The sequence below is a fragment of the Amborella trichopoda genome, chromosome 3, assembly GCF_054954075.1.
Source record: "Amborella trichopoda isolate Santa Cruz 75 chromosome 3, AtrichopodaSantaCruz75HAP2 v2.0, whole genome shotgun sequence".
In the NCBI taxonomy this organism is placed as follows: Eukaryota; Viridiplantae; Streptophyta; class Magnoliopsida; order Amborellales; family Amborellaceae; genus Amborella; species Amborella trichopoda.
The window spans coordinates 24,794,572-24,816,914 of NC_142338.1; the positions used below are offsets into that span (position 1 = coordinate 24,794,572).

Consider the following 22,343-nt stretch of genomic DNA (forward strand, 5'->3'; position numbering starts at 1 on the left):
TGCTTCGGATCAAACTGACAGTGGAAGGGTTGAGGAGACTAGCGCCACCAACGTTCCTAGGGGATGGGGGAGTAGAAAAAGCAAAACAATGGATAAGAAAGGAGGAGAAGATACTTGAAGTGTTGCCTTGCAGTGACGAGCAGTAGGTTAAGTTAGGGGCCTTCAGGTTAGACGGAGATGCTGAGCACTAGTGGGGCTCAGTAAAGCAATCTTAGGAAAGGTCAGGGACAAAAGTGACTTGAAAAGTTTTTAGAAGCCTTTAATGGGAAGTACTTCACTGACTTAGTGCGAGAAAGAAAGGAAGTGGAATTTATTGAGCTGCAACAAGGGGGACTATCTGTAGAACAACATGCAGCCAAGTTCGCTGAATTGTCAAGATATGCGCAACACATCATTAACACTGAGGCGCGGAAGGCTAGTAAGTTGGAAAGAGGCCTCATGATAGAAATAAGGAGGGGGGTAGTATCGACCAATTTAAAGACCTTCTCCCCTCTCGTGGATCTGGCCATGAAGATAAAAAGGGAAGATGAAGGGGTCCCGGTTCATGAAAGAGAAGGATGGGACCGACTCAGTTTAGATGTTTTGGAAGAAGGACTTGACCACCCCCAAAGACAAGTTTTAGGGGAAATAATAATCAAGAAAGCAGAAGTAAGAGTGAACCAGCAGCACCCGATATGTCCATATTGTGGAAAGGACAATCACTTGGCGGCCAAGCGCCGAAGGAAGATAGGAAAATGTTTCAGGTGTGGCAAGCCTGACCACATGATCAAGGATTGTCCGGTGAGGAGACCAGGAGACCGACCAAAGACTCAAGGTCGGGTGTTTTCCCTTATGAAACGAGAAGCCAAGGCGTCCACCTCTATGATTCAAGGTACGCTTTCTATTTGTAATGTGGAAGCTAAAGTGTTGATTGACCCTGAATCCACACTCTCTTTTTTTCCACCTCACTTTGCATGCCACATCAATGTTAGACGTGCACTTATTGGCTAAACATTGACTGTAGGCACACCTATGGGGGAATCTATAGAGACTGATCTTGTTTATAAACACTGTGAGGTTTTGCTTGAAGGGTGCGTTCTACTTATAGACTTGTTACTATTAGACATCCGAGACTTTGATGTGATTCTACGTATGGATTGGTTGTATGCTCATTATGAGACAGTGAATTGTTATGACAAAACTTTAAATTTTAGAAGGTTTAATCAGCCTGAATTGAATTTTGTCGGCATTAAAGATGTTTCCCCTAAGCACCTTATCTCAGCTCTTCAGGCTTCCTATCTGTTGGTCAAAGAATGTGTTGAGTATCTGGCTTACGTAGTAGAGATCGAGATGCCCAGTCAAAGTTAGATGAGATATAGTAAGGGAGTATCCAGAAGTTTTCTTCAAGAGTTAACCACTCTGCCTCTAGTCAGGGAGATAGAATTTGAAATAGAGGTGGTTCCTGGCACTGCACCCATTTCTAAAGCCCCTTATTGAATGGCCCCAGCTGAATTGAAAAAAAATGAAGGAGCAATTGGAAGAGTTATTAGAGAAGGGATACGTTCGACCTAGTGTGTCACTAGGGAGTGCACCGGTTTTATTTGTGAAATAAAAGGATGTGTCCTTAAGGCTTTGTATAGATTATAGACAGCTGAACTAGGTCATGGTAAAGAATAAGTACCCCTTGTCAAGAATTGATGACCTTTTTTACCAGCATCAAGGGGCTCAAGTGTTTTCTAAAATTGACATTTGGTTGGGTTATCATCAACTGCGGGTCAAAGAAGAAGATGTGCTTAAGACCGTATTCAGAACCCGATATGGACATTATGAGTTCTTAGTAATACTGTTCGGGTTAACTAATGCCCCGACCGCTTTTATGGATTTGATGAATAGGGTGTTTTGGCCTTTTTGGATGATTTTGTGGTGGTTTTATAGATGACATTCCAATATATTCAAAGAATCTGGAAAAGCATGAACAACACTCAGGGATGGTCCTACAGACCCTAAAGAAGGAAAAGTTATATGCTAAGTTGGGGAAAAGCGAGTTTTGGCTTTCTAGTATGGCCTTCCTTGGACATGTTATTTCTAAGGACGGGGTCGCAGTTGACCCTTCTTTCTGAAGTGGGAAAGGCCGACAAAAGTGTCCGGGGTACGTAGTTTTCTGGGACTGGCAGGTTATTATCGACGCTTTTTTGAAGGGTTCTCAAAGATAGCGCTTCCCCCGAATCGCTTAACTCAGAAACAAGTAAAATTTGAATGGTCAGATAATTGTGATGTAAGCTTTCAAGAGCTAAAGAAGAGACTGACCACGACCCCAATATTGACCTTACTCGAAGGGAACGAAGACCTTGTGGTCTATACTGACGGTCTCATAAAGGGCTTGTATGTATATTGATACAGCAAGGGAAGGATATAACTTATGCCTCCAGAAAGTTGAAGCCATACAAGAAAAATTACCCAACCCATGACTTAGAACTTGTGGCCATAGTATTGGCCTTGAAGATCTGGAGACATTACTTATATGGGGCCCAGTTTAAGATATTTACATATCATAAAAGCCTAAAGTATATGTTCTCTCAGAAAGAGTTAAATATGAGACAAAGAAGATGGATGGATCTGTTGAATGACTATGTACCATCAATTACCAATCGGGCAAGACTAATGTGGTGGCCGATGCCTTAAGTCAGAAGCCCTTAGCGTCAGTAGCATACCTGATGACTCAAGAGATGAAACTGATAGAAGATGCAGTGGAGTGGCACCCAACTCTGCCCCTTAGTGTTGGGGAAGGAATAACTGCTAGTATGAGGGTGGAGCCCTAGCTCTTTCGACAGATTTGTAAAGCGCAGAAAGAGGATCCCCAACTTTTGAAGATTCTCAAAGAAATAAAGCTAGGAAAAAAAGAAATTTCTCTGTTAGTGGGGATGGTCTGTTAAGATTTAAATATTAGGTTTGTGTCCCGAATGTTTAGGGCGTGAAATGGGTTATTTTAGGGAAAGCACATCACTCCCGTCATACTGTGCACCTAGGGATTATTAAGATGTATCAGGACTTGAAGAAAAAATTGTTGTGGAATGATATGAAAAAGGAAGTAGCACAGTTGTTTCCAAGTACTTAACATGTCAGCAAGTGAAGGCTGAACATCAAAAATCTGTCGGACTGTTGCAACCTCTACCCGTGCTAGAGTGGAAGTGGGAGCACATTACCATGGATTTTCTCTTCGGATTACCCAGGACAGGTACTGGACATGATAGTATTTAGGTCATTGTGGACCGACTGAAGAAAACAGCTCATTTCTTACCAGTCCGCACAACTTATACTTTGAACAAATTGGCCCAACTATACATTAAAGAAATTATAAGATTACATGGAACATCTGTCAGTATCATGTCCGACAGGGACTCTAGATTTACTTCAAGATTTTGAGACAGTTTGCAGTCCACATTGGGAACAAGACTCACTTTTAGTACTGCTTTCAGCCCCAGACGTATGGGCAATCAGAAAGAACTATTCAGACCCTAGAAGAAATGTTACAAGCTTGTGTTATTGATTTCAAGGGAAGCTGGTAGAATCATTTGCCTTTGATAGAATGTTTTTATAACAACTGTTTCCAAGCTAGTATCCAGATGGCACCTTTTGAAGCTGTGCATGGAAGGAAGTGTCAATCATCTATCTGCTAGGATGAGGTCGGTGAAAGAAGGCTGTAAGGTCCCAAAATTGTGCAAGTGATCTCGAAAAGATTGCTTTAATTCAGAAAAGGCTCAAAACTATTCAGAGTCGGCATAAGAGTTGTGTCAGTAACTGAAGAAGAAGACTTGAATGTGAGGTAGGTGATCAGATTTTCCTAGAGGTATCGCCGACCAAGGGTATTGTGAGGTTCAACAAGAAAGGAAAGTTGAGCCCACGTTTTATTGGACCATTTGAGATTCAGGAAAGAGTAGGAAGTATGGCTTATCGGCTTGCCCTACCACATGAGTTAACAAATATCCATGATGTGTTTCATGTGTCTTTATTGAGGAAATATGAGCCTGATCCGTCTCATGTTTTGAAGTATGAGCCATTAACAGTCAAGGAAGACTTGACTTATATCGAGTAGTCAATTGAGATTCTAGACAGATGGTGCAGGTTTTGCGCAATAAAGAAATCACCCTGGTTCGTGTTCTATGGCAGTACCACTCAAAGGAAGAATCAACATGGGAACAAGAAGATGAGATCCGGAATAAGTACCCCCAGTTGTTTAATTAATCGAGACACGATTTTGAGGACAAAATATTTTTAAGGAGGGGATGATGTAATGACCCAAAATTCTGGAGCATGATGAAGTCGTTGCCGCGGGGAGATAGGGGAAGAAGAGCGCATAGCAAAGGAATAAGAGAGAGAGGGTGTTGCACGAGTGTGCGTGCGGTGATAGAAGAAGAAGAAGAAGAAGAGAGGGGCGTGTGCAAGCGTGGCGATAAGGAGAGAACGAAGAAGGTGTGCGATGATAGAGGAAAAAGGCACGCGACGATAGAAGAACTAGGCGCACGACGATAAAGAGAGAAAGAAGAAGGCACGAGGCAATAGAGGAAGAAGAGCGGAGTGCCACGTGGCGAGCAAACGTGGCGACAGAAGGAAAGAGGAAGATAAAAGGGAAAGCGTGCACGTGGCAAAGGGACAAGAAGACAAGGCCGTGCACGAAGCAAGCCGGCCACCTGTTGGCTGCATGTTGCCTTGTGAGCCAAATGTCAACCTTCCTTCCATGCAAAGACCACTTGGAGAACATAGAAAGCCACCTCCCCACCTTTGGAGTACAAAAGCACTCTTTCTCTCTATACACCTCACTTTTTGAAGCTCAAGCTTAGCCCTTTGTGCCATTGTTAGAGAGTTTGAGAAAGCTTGGTGGAGGGGACTGTGGAAGGAGATTGGGAATACCTTTGGGGACACAAAAGGCAAGTAGAGCATTACCTTGCAGACCCATAAGCAAGGAAAATGAATAAAGTATGGTTCGAGCCTAGTTGAGTATAAGCATGTGCAAAAATGGTGACTGCATTTTCTAGAAAGCTTGCCTTCTTTTGCATGATAAAAATGAACACTGAAATCCCTTTTGATGGCCCTAAATTTCTATGGGATGATACTCTTGCGAGTCTATTTCTAGCTAAAATTTGTTTCACGTCGTTATCCCTCATAGAGTAAAGTTAGGAGAATATTTTGGAAGGGATGTCATGGCTGGATTGGGATTTTCCAGGGATTTTACATGTTATTGTAATGAAATTTTGACTAAGAAAATGATATCCATTTGGCCTGAAATCACCACTATTTGAAATATCTATGAGTCTACTTTGAGGTTGATGTTTGTGCCCAGTTGATATTCTTTATAGTTTGGAAGATATGTTTTATTTTATGCATGTATGTCGTTGTTAGCAGACTGTGATAATTTCCAGAAATATTGGTCCTGTTGTACTAAGACTCTACCTAACCCATTCAAGTCAAAAGGACACAAAGACACATCCATTTGATAGATGCATGAGTCTTATATGATTTTAATGTTTTAATCTTGCCCAAAGTCTGTGTAGATGAAGAGCTATACTCAAGAATGCTCCAGTATGTCACTGTTGACAGACCTTATAGAAACTCGAAATTTTGGTCTCTGTGGCCATGAATTTTGGCTGGTCAAACGGGATCCATATGCTCTGAAATTACAGTCATTTGAAATTTCTTAATGCCTACTAAAAGTTGCATGTTTAAATTGTTTTGAAATTCCAGCTGGATTGTAAGTTATGTTTCGAATTGTGAACGTATGTCACTATTGGCTGAATTCAGCAAGGTTCAAAACGATATATTGAACCCTCAATTGATCAAGTATTTTTCAGTTAGCAAATTAAGTTTCGTTTCACATTTTGGGTGCCATGCCTTATTTTGTATATGCCCATGATTGATCTGCTTCCAATAAAGTTCCGAGGTAGGTCATGATTTTTGCACCTTTCTCGAACTGAGGGAAAGAAGGGTCAACCTCAAACATTGATAGCATATCAGGTTGTAGGAGTTTGACTTGATAGTTACATGGAAATTGAGATTCAGTGATAGTGGGGCCAGGAGCATCCTCAAATGAATTGCTCGGTCTTTGCATGGGTTCCTGCAGTGTTTGCCCCGCGTTGGCTGATACTTCATAGGCATGTATCGTGTGGCAAGCTTCCTGAGTATAAAAGCTTTGCCCCCTTGATTCTCTCAGTCTCTGTTCAAAGTCAGGCTCAGGGGACCATTGGGATATCTTTGGTTTTGACTTCATGTGCTTCTCTGAAGAAGATGGCTCTGATTTAGCTTAAGCCGCTAGGGCATCAGTAACTGTTAAAAATCCAGCTGCATGGGCCAGCATCTTTTTCAACCGCCTCTTGTGCGTCTTGCTTATATTGGTTCCTTCAAGTACTTTGTCAAGGGCCTCGAAGTCTAGACACTTCAAGTTTGTACTTTCAGGAAGCATAAAAGAGGAAGGATGAGAAGTAGAAGAAGAAGCAGGAGAAGGGTCAGTATGTGAGGAACTTTTAAGGTCTTTCCCCTCATTAGATCGATCTGGGGCGGCTTTTTGCGTCATCACTAGAATTGTCGTTCAGGTCTTTCCCCTGCTTAGACCGTTGGGGAGTGCTTTTAATGTCGTCACCCTCATTGGACGTATGCAGAAAGTCTTTTAGATATTTCCCCTGCTTAGACCATTTGTGAGTGCTTTTAATGTCGTCACCCTCATTGGACGTACTCACAAAAGAGGATGGCTAGAGTACATCCTCTTGATGGGGTAAGGAAGTGAAGAAGATCATGCCGGGGGATGAAGTCTTACAAAGTCGGCAATGGAGGAAGAGTCCTGAGAAATTCATGCTCAATTAGTAGTTGAGCAGTCTTTTTTTCTCCCGCGAGCAGCCCTGGGTGCTCGTCTTCTCTTGGTTTTCATTGGCAGTGGTTGATCCGTCTCACTATGTTTATAAACTGCCCTAGCTTGACGAACTACTTTTCACCTTAAGGACTTAAGTCTGCTTCGCTCGTTGTAGACTTTCCATGGTTGGGAAGTTGAGGGTTTAGTAAGATCTAAATCATCATTACTCAGGTCTTGTGTTGGAGGGTCCTCTCGCGCCGGTGGAGCAGTGACTTAGCAATCACTTTGTGGAATGTTACAAGACTCTTGGCATCCCTATATTTTCTTTGCAATTATATCATGAAAACTAAAGCATTTGCCCAAGTCGTGTCCCTATATCTAATGGTACGGGCACCAATGGTTCTCAGTTCCCTGAGCAAGGCATCGAGGCTGCTTTGCCAGCTTTGGTGTGATGAGGCCTTCTTGAAGCATCATAACAAACAAGGTGCGAAGGAGATCAGGCGGTTCGTCTTCCACTTTGACTGTTACTACATGAGAGGCTTCTGCCATCCCAAATGCCTTCTTTAGCTCTTTAAGCTTTATCTGGCCCTTTTGAATCAAGGCCTCGATTATGTCTTCCAACTTGTAGTAATCATTTGTAGGGTGGTTAATCCTTCGATGGTAAGCACAGTAGTTCGCCTGGGTATCGAGTCCAGCTTGATTATGGAACTTTGTCTCTGGGAGCTCGATCATGTTCTGTTCCAGTAACAATCGAAGTAGTGCAAGGACCCATTCCTTTTCAAAGGAGTAGACCTTGTTCCTATGCATGGTCCAATAATCATCCTGATTAATGTTCGCAAGTGTGGGTACCCAGTTGTACGACTGTTGTTGCTTGCCTGTTTGAGTCGCTTTCGCTGTGTTTACCCCTTTGGAGAGGTCCAAAGTTTGGGAGGGAGCTTTCTTTGGATCACTTACAGTGACAGCCATGCTGATCACTCCTTTTTGTTGGTTTCCCCAGGTATTAATCCGAGAGCTTGCCTCGATTGTTTCCTGAGCTTACAGACTGTTGTCGTGACCCGCCATGGTGGAGTGACAGACTTTCTATGCGGACCGACTTGAAGATCAGCTCTGACATGGAAGTCGAATTGGAGGCCTCAACATGTAGAGAAATCTCAGGTCGCATGTTCCGCACACAAGTTTGAACAGCTTCCTTCTCAGAGCATGGGATTGGGATGACGAGCGGCAAAATTTCTCCACCTTGATATAAATTGATCCACAGGCTCATCGGGATATTGGGTCACGGTGAGAAGATCGATGGATTGAACCACTCTCTTGACCTCATAGAAATGCTGGTGGAACAGTTTCTCCATTTCCACCCAAGTATGTACTGAGTTTGGGGGAAGCCGAGCATACCACTGGAAAGCTGGGCCATCAAGGGTTTAAACAAACTGACGGAGAAGGAGTCTACCATCAGCCGTTGTCTCTCGACATGCTGCTTGGAAGTTTGCAATATGCTGGTTCCATTGAACAAGGGAAACTTTCCTTTCTTATAATCTGAGGGAAACGACACCTGGCCAATGTATGAAGGGTACGGCTTTTGATAAGGCGTTGCACCTTGTATTCCCGAGCTTTGTATGTTCTTTATGCTATGGGTCAAGTCGATGTATGCCTGTGAGACGGGGTGAGGGACAGAATTGTCCTGTGAGGCAGAGGGAAGGGGCTACCTTGGAGCTACATCATCTGAGTAATGGGAATCGACCTCATGATTAGCTGATTGTCGTGCGACATCTATGCGATCAATCTTCTCCATCATTGTGCGCACCATGTCTTCAAATTTACTCATGCGCTCTTCTTGAGAGTTGTTAGGCTCATTTACAATCATTACGCCAACTGTTTCTCCAAGGAGGTCATGTTAGCTGTAGTTGAGGGTTTCTGGGCTTGACGGTTTGCACGTGGCAGATTGGTCAGTAAGGGATCAGCATGCCTCAACTAGACTCAAATCTTGTACGCTGATCATGTGAGGACCAGTTCTCGATGGTCTTGGGACCGTGGCTGTTGAGTGGCTGGGTCATCTTCTTCAACACTAACCATAGTGCAGGGTTCATGGATTTCTTCTTCAGGCTTTATCATCTGAAGAGGGTAGAAGGGGTTTAGGTGAAGCGGGTCATCGAAGCTGTTTGCCCCGACCCTCTCGGTTGCTTACCTAGTTCGAATTTGCAGACCCCTATCATGTTTGGCTTTGAGGTTTTGATGGACCTTACCTCAGAACTATGATCGAGACTGTGGCTGGTCATAGTATGAAAGAGTTGTTTTCATTAGGTGAAGCAACGAGTGTGGGCCAAGAACTGGGGTCATCCTGGGCCGGGGATGATAAAGGATTTGATCTCCCATGATGTCTTTGCCTCGAGCTCTCTTATGAGCTCCAAAGACATGATCGAGATAACAAGGCTGGTTGAAGATGGTACTCTTGGGGAAGGTCTTCGAGGACCAAGGTTGAAGGTGCTTGCCCAAAGAAGGAGGAGCAGGCAAAAGTAGTGTTGACTCATGAGGACGCCTGATTAGGGGGTGAGGGGTTGTCTGTGACGGTGACGCATGTGCATCCCTTAAAGAAGGATCATGGGTGACTTGGGGGTCAACCCAGGCTAGAGCCAGTAGTCTGGCCTTAGGAGGCCGAGAACTGCAAGCAGGTGTTTGTAAGAGAACAGGTGGAAGCCTGCCCCTTACAGAGTGAGTAAGTGTGTGTTAAGGAGGAGGATCCAGGGGTCGTCTTCTGTGTACTTGAGTTGACACAGTGATGGTATTGCCTCGAGTGGTGGGATGTAAATGCACAACGTGTGCAAGACCTGTCTTTAGGAGGCCTGATCTTGGACGTGGACCTGAGGTAACATAAAATTTGCCCCGAGATGTGGCTCTAGTGGATGACCCACGAGCCTTATGGTGTGTGCAAGAGGTGGAGGCTCCAGGGTCTCCTCCTTGATGTGTCGAGCCTCTAAGGGTAAAGACTCATGGTGGTGCTGGTGTGTGGCGGGTAGCCTTGGGGCGACCCACTGAGCCAATAGCAACATCTTTGCCTTTTGCAGCAAGGGACTGGATAGCCTTTCGGCATACCTCGGCAATACAATCGACAAGTGACTTACCAGTGATAGGGTGCATGCTGTGAGTGGCAGCAAATGTGCTACTGATGCAAGGTGCTTGGGTGGAGGTTCCACCAGAGCTAGAAGATGGGGAGTTAGGGACCTTGAAGTCCCTCCTCATGCCTATCCAAGTTAAGACTTGGGAGTTAGACACTGGGTCTTTGCTCAAAAGGAAGGTTGGAAATGAAGTTGGAGGAACTTGCTCCCGAGGAACACTCGCGAATGCGAGGATTAGAAAATCCCCGATTTGGATAAATGGGTTAAAAACCTCAGCGTCCATGTCGAGTGTGAAAACAAAAAAAAAAAAGGAAAAACTAGCAAAACAAGAAAGACCTGATGAAGGGGTAGTAAGTCCCCATTGTAGTCACCAAGCTGGTTAGGTACCTCGATCTCGCCCTTCAGATCAGGATGATCGGGCGGTGCGTGTCTCAGGTTTCGGGGAACCCGGTACTTTGAGATCGCTCTCTTGAGAATCTCGCTTAAGAGTGAGGGCAGGTAGACCAACCGACGAGAGAGGAATTTACGGTGGGTTCGAGACTTACTTGGGTTGGCTCACTTGGGCGCCCTATTAGACCATGAAACAAGCCCCCTAGTCGTAGAATTGGTTCGGAATTGCCTCCCTTGGCTTGTATTCTCCTCTTCCTGTAATCACACACACATGGTTAATTTTACAAGACAAGTGGGCCGAAAGAGACCCCACCTTGTCTTTGAGCGAATGTACACGGAGGTGCACATCCAAAAGAAGAGAGGGTAGGAGAATAAGTGAAAGAAGAAGAAAGGGATAAATCAGAGGAATTTTGACTAGGTGGCGAGACTAACAAGGCAGCTAGATCAGCAAGTGATTGACCCAGTGTGGTAGTAAGATGAACACAGTAACTAGACCGACACATTAGCAATGCTACTAAATGTTAGAACGATCTTCGCCAGCTGGGCATGATGGCTAGCCTATTGTGGTAGTAAGGCCGACTCGATAACTAAGACCGGCTTAGCGACAATACTGCTAGACGATAAGACTACCATGGCAATGTTTGTCTCAGCCTCTCTTAGTCAATGAGAGAGAGAAGAAAGAAGAGAGAGAAAGAGAAACATGCACAATACTACTGATGTCGTGATAAGAAATGAGGGAGAAAGGAAAAATGGAAAGAGGAAAGAGAAGGAAAAGATCGAAGAAGAAGGAGAGAGAAGAGTGTAAGGGAACATAGGTGGCGATAAGAGAAAAGATAGGAAAGAAGAGAGAAGAGAGAGAAAACATGGGCTACAATGAGCCTCTGACAAAAGAATGAGAGAAGAGAGAGAAAACATGGGCAGCTATGTGCTTCTGCAGTCCATGATAGAAGAATGAGAGAAGAGAGAGAATAATGCGCAGCGATGTGCTTCCACCGTCCATGACAAAAGATTAAGAGGAAAGGGAAACCCTGAGCAACGATGTGCTTCCACAGTCCATGATAGAGAATAGGACGAGAGAGAAAAAGCATGGGCGGCGATGTGCTTCCCTCGTCCATGATAGACGATTAAGAAGAAAGATAAAAAATGGGCGATGATGTGCTTCCGTTGTCCATGTCATAAGATTAAGAGGAAAGAAAAAACATGGGCGGCAATGTGCTTCCGTCTTCCATGATAGAGACTAGGAGTAGAGAGAAAACATGAGAGACGGTGTGCTTCTGCCATCCTTAACAGAGATTATGAGGAAAGAGAAAAGATGGGTGATGGTGTGCTTCTGTCATCCCTGGCAGATGATTAAGAAGAGAGAGAATATGGACAGCGATGTGCTTCTGCCGTCTATGACAGAAGGGAAGACAATGAGACTTTGACAGAGGCCCAGCCGGCCACTCAGGTTAAGGCTTGGCTCGCTGTTCGTGTCTCTGAGGCAAGAAGATATCATACTAGGCGATAGACTTTGTCATGCATGAACGGAGAAGAAGGAGAGAGAATAGAGAGAGTAGGAAAGAGAAGAGAGAGAAAGGAAAGGTAAAAAAAAAGAAAGAAAGTGGATAAAAGAGATCAGAGAGGAAATAGGAAAGAAAGATGGACGTGAGGAGAGAGAAAGAGAGAGATGAGAGGAGGAGAGAGAAAGAGAGAGATGAGAGGAGGAGAGAGAAAGAGAGAGATGAGAGGAGAAGAGAGAAAGAGAGAGAAAAGAGGAGAGGAAGAAAGAGAGAAAAGAGGAGAGAGAAAATTACCTTATCAAAGGGTACCAGCCCTTTTCTTCTCTCTCCTCTCTCTCTCCAAGACATACCTACAATTTGAATGTGAAAACTCTCAAATTTTATTGATGAGCATTGAATAATCAATTGTGATATATGTCAAGTCTCATAGGGTTTTAGTCCTTAGTTTAGCTTATCTTGTCTAGCTTAGTTTGAGTAATGACATTAATACTGCCAACTTTCGCTCCTCTGAAGTATAATCCTACTCGAGTTGTTATTCCGCTATTATAAAATTTTATCACATGCTCTCGTAAGACCTTTAAATGACCACAAAATTCCAACAATTCCAAACTCTCAACAAGCCATCTAATATCACAAGAGAGAAATTGGATAGAGTGGAGCATTCCACTCATTGATGATACAAGTGAGCCCCACGCCCTATATAAGTGGACCTAATGTGGTGGCTTTATTAAATCTTAGGCCCCTACCATCTTAATTAAAATTTAAAATTAATAAATTGATTTTTAAAATATCATAAATATTTTATTTTTCTCTCGAAATGTTTATATATCTGAAAATTCAATTTTTGAACTAATTCATAAATAAATTTTGATAAAATAAAATATCCCGAACCTTGCAAACCCTTCTCGATTATGTTATATTTCAGGTCTTATATGGTTTTAGTCCTTAATTTAGCCTATCTTGTCTAGCTTAGTTTGAGTAATGACATCGATACTGCCAACTTTCGCTCCTCTGAAACATAATCGTATTCGAGTTGTTATTCTGCTATTATAAAATTTCATCACATGCTCTCATAAGACCTTTAAATGGCTACAAAATTCCCACAAGTACAGACTCTCAACAAGTCATCTAATAACATAAGAGAGAAATTGGATAGAGTGGGGCATTCCACTCATTGATGATACAAGTGAGCCCCATGCCCCACATAAGTGGACCTAATGTGGTAGGCCTATTAAATCTTAGGCCCCCACCATCTTAATTAAATTTTAAAATTAATAAATTGATTTTTCAAATATCATAAATATTTTATTTTTCTCTTGGAATGTTTATATACTTGAAAATTGAATTTTGAACTAATTCAGACATCAATTTTGATAAAATAAAATATCCAGAACCTTGCAAACCCTTCTCAATTGTATTATATTTCAGGTCTCATAGGGTTTTAGTCCTTAGTTTAGCCTATCTTGTCTAGCTTAGTTTGAGTAATGACATCAATACTGCCAACTTTCACTCCTCTGAAGCACAATCCTACTCCAGTTTTTATTCCGCTATTATAAAATTTCATCACATGCTCTTATAAGACCAAATGACCATAAAATTCCAACAATTACATACTCTATAAGCTTACAGGATTAAACAAAAATCATCTAATTCTTGAAGGGCAAGATCTAAGTGTGAAGAAATCAAAATCCAATATTGGTTGTTTTTTTTAAAATAATCAACTAATGATTCATAGAAAGAAAATTCATATCAAGCAAAACGTCCAAGTAGCTCATTTCCCCAAGGGTGTATAGCAGTGTTTGCAATATCTGCCGGTTCAACTCAGAAATGGCCAGGTAGATCAGAATTGGGCACTGGCCAGTTCTGATTTTGGCCGGTTTTTGTGATTTGGCAGAATGTTCTAAAAAGAAAATTAAAAAAAATTATATAAAATCCCAATAGCTAAGGAATTTGTTTGAAATGTGTTACATATATATATATATATATACTACAAAATGCCTATAGGCGAAAATGAACAGTGATTTCGCCTACCCTCATCACCATCCAAAGTTTATCCTACGGTCATGACTGTTTGGTAGTATTTCATTTTTAATTTATTTTCTACAAATCAAAATGATTTAAAATTTGGAGCATGTGTTCATCAAAAATATATAAAGCTACAAAAAATATCAAAAACATAGTTTACATGAAACATATTGTCTAAAATACCCCCGAAATGTTTTGGGGGTATTTTGGTCAATTGTTTTTCGTTAATTATTTTTTATATATTTTTATTAGGTGAGCTTCACTAATATTTACACATGCTCAAAATTTTAAGTTATTCTGATTTTTCAAAAAAAAATAATGAAAAGTAAATTACTACCAAACAATCGTGACCATGCGATGAACGTTGGACGGTGAAGAGGGTAGGCGAAATCACTATTCATTTTTTCCTACAGGTGTTGGGAAGACTTTTCCTATATATATATATATATATATATATATATATATATATATATATATATTACCATTTTGGCAAATATTGGAAATTTTTTGGGCCATGAACACTTCTTTTTACAATTTTCCATCTTTTTGAAAATTTTTCAAAAATACCCCTAGGAACAAATAGATTTTTTTAAATTCATTCTTTTCATTAATTTTCAATTTCATTGGAATGTGCTTTGTTTGATCATAGTTTAAATATACATTTCATAATTTTTGTAATTGTTTTATTTTTTTAACATTTTTTTTACTGATACAGGACTATCTTAGTAAGGCCGGTTGAACCAGCCGGTTTACCGATTACACGAAACCGGCCTTTGGATGGTTCGATTTTTCCAACACTGGTGTATAGTTTGTTCTGTGACAACAATGCTACACCCACTACATACTATGGTACATTATTTAACATAAAAAGGAAGAGGTTTCTAAACTTCCCCTACAACATAGAAGATCTATGCTTCCCTTGCCATCCAGCCGTCTAATTTTGATCAAGTGAGCCACTCACCATTTGATCTTAGATCTGACTCCTCAGAGTATTTTAGTTTTATTTTTGTATGCAAACTTATGAATATGAAATCTGGTATGTGTCATCTTCTCATTGGGGCGCACCTACAAGAAATATTAAAAATAATTTTTGATAAAATATAATTACCAAAATACCCCTTGAATCTTTCAGGGGTATTTTATTGGGAATATTTTTTACAAGTACGAGTTTAATAGAGGATTGGATGCCCAAAATTTGGTGTAAAAATATCTTATAATTTTTTTTGAAAAAAAATAGTGTAGTAACATTACATTGTGATTGAGTCATTGAGGCAATCTTAGCCCTCCATTTAGAATGGACGGCTGCATAAGGGGAAGTATATAAGTTTTATGTTGTAGGGAAAGAAAATAAAGCTTGCCCATCTAAATGCATTGGATACCCTAAGGACACCTACAAAGTTTTGGATACCCTAAAGACACCTACAAAGTTTCATCACATTCTGACAAGTTTTAATATTATCAGGACGAAACGTGGTTTTCAAATCTAGTTCCTATCATGTTGAAAATGGACCCTATAACTATAGCCCTATTTTCTAGGTCTCAAAACAGCACCAGACGACCGCCATTGGATCCGAAACATGGAAAACCCCTAGGTACCAAATATCGGCTCAATCAAACCCTACGAGACCATTCTACACCTAACTTACTATACAAGGGTGAGTTTTACACTATTGCGGTGCAACCTCGGTGAAATAGTTTTCATTTATGGAAACTGTGTTTTCTCATTTCGGGATGATTTTCAAATGCTCATAAGTCACTCGTTTGAGTCCAATTATGCTCAAATTTGGACACGAGTGAGATCTCGACGACCCAATCGTTTTGACATAAGGCACGTGTTATATCGTAGTCTGAAATGAGAGAATTTCTAGATAGAAGATTAACTCGAACATGAAAATTCAGATTTTATAAAGAAGAACATCAAATTCTTTGAAAGGTCATAGTTCAAGATCCCAATGTCAGATCGTTACAAGTACATATCCGTTGCGACCGTGCTTCGAAGAGCAACAGTTTAATATAATTTTTACACCTTATGGGTCAGACCCTATAAAGTATATATGTTTTATAAATTTATAAAGTTTGGTATAAATTTATTAAACATTGCAAAGTTCGGAGCCTTGTTTTGGCCTATCCGGCTATGTTTTGGACAATCTATCATCATGAAAACGTACATCATCCCAAGAGGAATGATTTGAGACATATTTTGCATGATGTCATGAAGTATTGATCGTATTCTTCAAAGTTTTGAAATTCTAGACAAATATAAAAACTTCACTTTCTTGAACATTAGATCTAGCTCGAATCACTGCTTATTTGGTCTTCCTTTAATGGTCAATCTAAGATGAAGTTGTTGTGGTCGTTTTGCAACAAAAATCATGTGATTTGGACTCTGATTGATTGGTTTATGATTTTTTAAAGTCGTTGGAAAATGGTTTTTCGGCATCCCAGAAAATTACGCTGTTGGAGCAAGCTTCGATCCAGTGCCTTCCCAGTCACTATCTCATGCATATCTTACCTCAAATCAAGGCTTCGATATTCGTCCATCCGACTTCGAGGCTTCGAGATTCATCGGTTGGTGTGAGGGGAGGTCACGCACACAAAATTCTGCAAAACATATTTTTCGAGCAACCTTTTCTCTAAGATTTCTCCTAGCTCGGTAATTGGCTCAAGGCGTAGCATATGTTGATATCTTCCTCTCGACAAGAGGAACGACATACTAAAATTTGAGTGTAATCAGTATTGAGTTTGTTGAGATATCAGTAGTGCAAGAATGCCCCATTTTTTGAAAATACAGTAATTTTTAGTATTTATGGTAACCGGTCATTGATGGTTGCACATGAATAGTGAATGGCCACAACTACTTTAGGAAAATCAAACCTAAAAAGGTCCGTTTGAGCTGAAATTTGGTACTATAGGGTTTTTGGGACTTTTGAATCTATATGTGGTGGTCTCGTGATCATCAGAGATCACTATAATAGGGCTCTAATAACGAGGTAGCTAGTGCATGTTATAGAGTCGTAGTCCAAACATAACCTTCCACCTATTCCCTTGTATCTTTGTTTGATTGGGACAATAGTGGCCAAAATCCTCTTGCAGATGGTTGGGTTGGACGACGGTTGAAAGATAGAGAAAGAGTGAGAGCGAGAGAGAGCGGGTTGAGAGAGATGGAGGATTGAAAAGAAAAAAAGGGCTAACTGGCTTATATGGGATGGCAGGGCGGTCGAAGGAGGGAGGGCTTGGATGACGCTAGATTTAAGTAATTCTTATTCTAAAGTGCAGTCCAAGGTTCCAATTCTCGGACTGAGGTTCCTTCCAAAAAATAAAAAAGTTGTGTGAGGTTCCAATTCTCAGACGGTCGTTTTTTTTCAAAAATGTGGTTCGACGATAGGGACATCGGACCACCCTAAAACTGACCTCTACTCACTCCAAGAGGCGGTCGGAGATTGCCATCCTCTGCCCTCTATTGTTTTTTATAAAAAAGAGAAGAAACAGTCTGAGGATTTCAACCTTGGACAGCCTGGGTAATTATAATATTTATGTGTATTATTATTATTATTATTGTTATTATTGTTAGTATTTCAGACTTCAACCTTGGACAGCCTGGGTAATTATAATATTTATGTGTATTATTATTATTATTATTGTTATTATTGTTAGTATTGTTGTTATTATTATTATTATTATTATTATTATTATTATTATTATTATTATTATTATTATTATTATTATTGTTATTATTATTGTTGTTGTTGTTGTTGTTGTTGTTGTTGTTGTTGTTGTTGTTGTTGTTATTGTTATAATTATAATTATTATTTGAAATATTTCAAAAGAGAATAAAATCGTCTAATGACTATTTGCCTTTGGTGTATCCCAGAATTTCAGATTCCTAAATAAATCGTCCAAAGTAGGCCGTTTGCCCTACGGGGTACACATGCAGTATGCACCTGTCCGAGTAAAGTGTTGTTTGCTCAAAGGGAAAATATGATATGACCATTAAGTTGATTATCGAAGTGAGAATCTTGCGATTAGAAGTCTCTCTTTGTGTCTGGATCTTCAGATCACTATCTCATTGTGTGCGTTAGGGTAGTGATCTCTCTCTCAGATCAAGTAACACAAGTTTTCAATTAACTCTTTCACTCTCTACAATTCATATTTTCAATTAACTCTTTCTCTCTCTAAACCCCAGGTAAATAAAAGTCCAACCCATATCAGATACGATAAACCAAAACTTATATCTAAGGAGATGTCTTTTTCCTTCTTTTTCTCATAGAGACGTCATACCAGAGTGCAGACATAAGAATAGTTCCTTGCTTCAAAGGTGAGTTCTCTTTGGTTCTTTTTCATCTTAATTTTGTTTTTCTTAATTGAGTTCATCACCTCCTAATCAGTCTTGTGGGTCTCTATTTATTAACTTTTTCATCATAATCACTCTTGTGGATTTCCTGTGGTTCTATTGTTTTTTTGAAATTGAAAAAGAATAATTATAATCTATTTCTTTGTAGTTCTTGGTTGAATCGTTGTGGTAAATCTGAAAGAATACATTTGAATTTCTTGTATGTACCCCACTATCATCTTTGTCAATTTTTTCTTTCGAAACTTCACATCTATTCCTTTCTTTTTATTTTTGGCATTTTTATTCAGTTGAAAGCCCCAAAAGTTTTGTTGAAGTCCATGCTTGGTTCTTTTAGATTTTTTTTTGACATCCATTTGTTTCTACTCCATGGTCCATATTTCTAGAATTTTTCGTTGATTTTTTCATCAGAACCTTGTGACGTTTTAATTTCTTTTCTTTTTTTTTATCCTTATCTTTTTATTTTTTATTTTTTTTTTTAGAAGTGAGAGTCACGTAATTCAATCATGTTTTTAATTTAGAAGTGTTTTTTTTTTTTTTTCTTTCCATCGTTCTGTGGGAAAAATCTGAATCTGTTGAAACAAAGGAAGTTTGGGTCTTTAATTTGCTTGTTGTAAGAATTTGCTTGTTCAATTAGGTTGCTTGAATACGCTCATGAGAATCGTTAAGATAGTAAGATATCCAATGGAAAAATTTTGTTTTAATGTTGAAAATCCCTCTAATTGATAATCTCCACATTAACATGTGTAATTATACAAAAAAAAAAAAAAAATTGAGTCCTAAAAAACTTGCACCTTGCAACACATTATCTAGCCTGTCCATTTTAAGATTTTCATATGTTTATAGATCTACATGATTTTAATCATTTTTGGATTTTAAAGTTTTATAATTAGATGTAAAAATAGATTTTCAGATAATCTTAAACAAATTTTACACCAAAATTACATATTATGATAAATTTTAGAGGTACGCCTTAATTGGATTGGTTAAGAGTGCAACCTTATAGAAACATACCCATTCTAAGGAATCACAATTTTATCCTAAAAAATACTTTGTAATTAATACATAACTATTTTATTTTTGACAAAAATAATGCTGACGTGGCATCACTTCTCTCTCTAAAATCTTTGTCAATCTAAATCTTTCGCTCTATCTGCTTTTTTAATCTTTCTTTCCCTAAATCCTTTTATCTGCGTTCTTTTCTTGGTTATTTCTCTCTCTAAAATCTCTCTCTCTCTCTAAATCTTTCTCTCTATCTGCGTTTTTTCTTAGATCATCAATTTGGTGAGTGAGGTGAGGATGCGCAGGGGAATTGGAGAACGAGGTACGCTCTCTTTCTCTCTCTAAGATTTTGAATAATATTAACCAAGTTGAATTGCTCTCTCTCGATAAGGAAGAGTTAGTTATCTACAAATTTTTGAAAATCATGAAGTTTTTAATTTCCCTATTGAATTTTTTTGTATCCCTGTTGAGGACTTGAGTTAGTTATCTGCAAATTTTTGAAAACCATGAAGTTTTTTTATTTCCCTATTGAATCTTTTTATATCCCTGTTGACGCCTTCTGTACTGATTTAAAAATGCTCTCGGGTAATTTAAGAATATATTCACTGTTATACAAAAAACTAATTATTACAAATACTCTGTTTTGATGAGATATTAAACAAAAAGTCAGGAACAAAGAAAATATATCATTCAGAATTTTCAAAGTGCCCAAGAATGTGTTCTAATAATAAAAGTTAAATTTTTGAAAACCATGTAAGTTTTTTTATTTCCCGGTTGAATTTTTAATATCCATGTTGAAAGCTTCTATGCTGACTATTAAAAATGCTCTCTCAGGTGATTTAAAAATATATTAAGCTCTTAAAGAATTTTAATTAAAAAATAAATAATTATTAGAGAATACTCTCTTTTGATGAGATATTTAACAGAAAGTCAGGAACAAAGAAAATATATCATTCAGAATTTTCAAAGTTTCCAAGAAACTGCATTAATAATAAAAGTTGCAAAGATATTTCACTCCTACATACGATATGGTGCTGAGGAATCTTTCAATTCAATTAACAAATAAATATTCCAGTATTTTACTTGTTGAAAAAGAAAAAAAAAAGAAAGGGAAAAAAAAAGAAAGGAGACTTATAATTGTTCATGAAATGTATTTTTTTTTTTAAATATTCTTCATGAAATGTAGGGTGCTATGGGGACTTATAATTGTTGTCCATTCTTGCAGCTATGACTATGTCATTTTGCAACCTACATGTACTTGATTTTTCGAAAAAAAATATAGCATTCTACTTCACCTCTCTTCCTCCCCAAAATGACCTTCAACCCTTCAAGATGAGAGTGGTCATCACTGAGACCCTGGAATATGAGAACTCAGATTCAGAATACGAAAGGCGGACTGAAGGTGATATCATCTCTATAGTACAGACATTCTTGACCCTGAACCATGCGATTTCTCATGTTTTCGAAAAACTAGAGTCATGTGGCCTACCCCATGAAACATTTGTAGCATCACCGCCCTAGTAGCTGCTCATACTTTTGGGGCTGCTAAAGCCCTTAGTGCTAGGGGTGATGGAGTCTACAAAAAGTGCATGTGGTTTGGCGATATTGGTTTTGAATGAGACCTCAAACCCAAAGAAGCCAAAGTTGAGAGGCTTGTTGACTCAATTTGTAAAGATTTTGAGGAAATGAACAGATTGAGGATTTAGAGATTTACGAGGCAGAGTACAATGATAAGGATACAGAGATTCATGAGGCAGGTGAGAATAGTGGGGATGTGCATGATGAGGATACAGATATTCATGAGGCAGGTGAGAATGGTAGGGATGTGGAGATTTGGGAAGAAGAGGATAAAGAGGACATATAGTGATTCACAGAGCAGATGAGGATGTTGAGGATTTCGAGATTCAAACGATAATGGGGGTGGACTGAATTGGGACGGAGATGAGGATTACGATGTTTGGGAGGCTGATGAGATCCAGAGGATAATGAGGTTGCAGTGATTCATGGGGGATGTTGAGGATTTCGATATTTCAAACGATCATAGAAGTGTGCCGATCTGGGAGGGAGATGAGGATTACGACATTTGGGATGCAGATGATATCTGAAGAGGATTACGATATTTGGGAGCCAGATGATATCTCAACAACACCCACTGATGATATCCCTACAACACCAACTGTGAGATGAGGATTAGGACGTTTGGTAAGCAGATGAGATGAGGATTAGGACGTTTGGGAGGCAGATGATATCCTGGAGAGGATTACTATATTTGGGAGGTAGATGATATCTGAACAACACTCATTGATGATATCCTACAACACCAGCGGTGAGATACGAAGTTCACTCCTTGACGCGGGTGAAGATAGAAAATGAAGAGGGCTACTGCTGCAATACCAGCGGTGAGATACGAAGTTAACTTTTTGACGCAGGTGAAGATAGGAAATGAAGAGGGCTACTGCTGCACCACCACCGGTGAGATACGAAGTTAACTCCTTGACGCGGGTGAAGATAGGAATGAAGAGGGCTACTGCTGCACTATATGTATGTCAGAACTTAGTGCAGATGATGACGACTTAATGGCGATGCCCTGTGGCCATTTCTACCACGAAGAATATATATTCAAATGGCTTGAGGGAAGTGATTCATGCCCATTTCTACCACGAAGACTTAAATTGCTTTTTTTTTTTTTTTCCTCTCACATAAATCATCTATTATTTATATGGAGATAAATGTATACAACTCTATTTATGTCCCTTTACAGAGACTTCATTTCTTTTATTAGAATGTACATCTAAATATCAATACATAATGTCAATTTTCTCTATAAAAAACAGAATGAAATTGAGTTCTTACTGTGGTTGCATATTTTTTAAGTGTTTTATAATTTTTTTTTGTTTTTCAAAGTCATTATTATTTGAGGTTGTGGGTTTTGGACAGTCTACAGTTAATCATTTGCAGTTCAAACTTCATTATAAATGATGTTTTGCCTATATGATCATAAATTCATGACAATGCCTATTTAGTCATAATCTTAAACCCGAAGCTCACATTAACAACACAAAAAGGCATGGTATCACTATAGCAAGGTTAACACTTCAGAAAAACTCGTTGATACCAAAAACCCTTTTGAAGTTTTAGCATCTTAAGTATCA

At 39.4% G+C, this 22,343-nt stretch overlaps 1 long non-coding RNA gene across 1 annotated transcript; it reads left to right on the forward strand.

Moving 5' to 3' along the window:
• Positions 1 to 19,335: 19,335 nt before the first annotated feature.
• LOC148782816 (uncharacterized) lies at positions 19,336 to 22,056 on the forward strand. The gene is made up of 2 exons (XR_016052299.1): positions 19,336 to 19,513; positions 20,417 to 22,056. It is a non-coding gene; the product is annotated as an uncharacterized LOC148782816 (long non-coding RNA).
• The last annotated feature ends 287 nt before the right edge of the window (positions 22,057 to 22,343 follow it).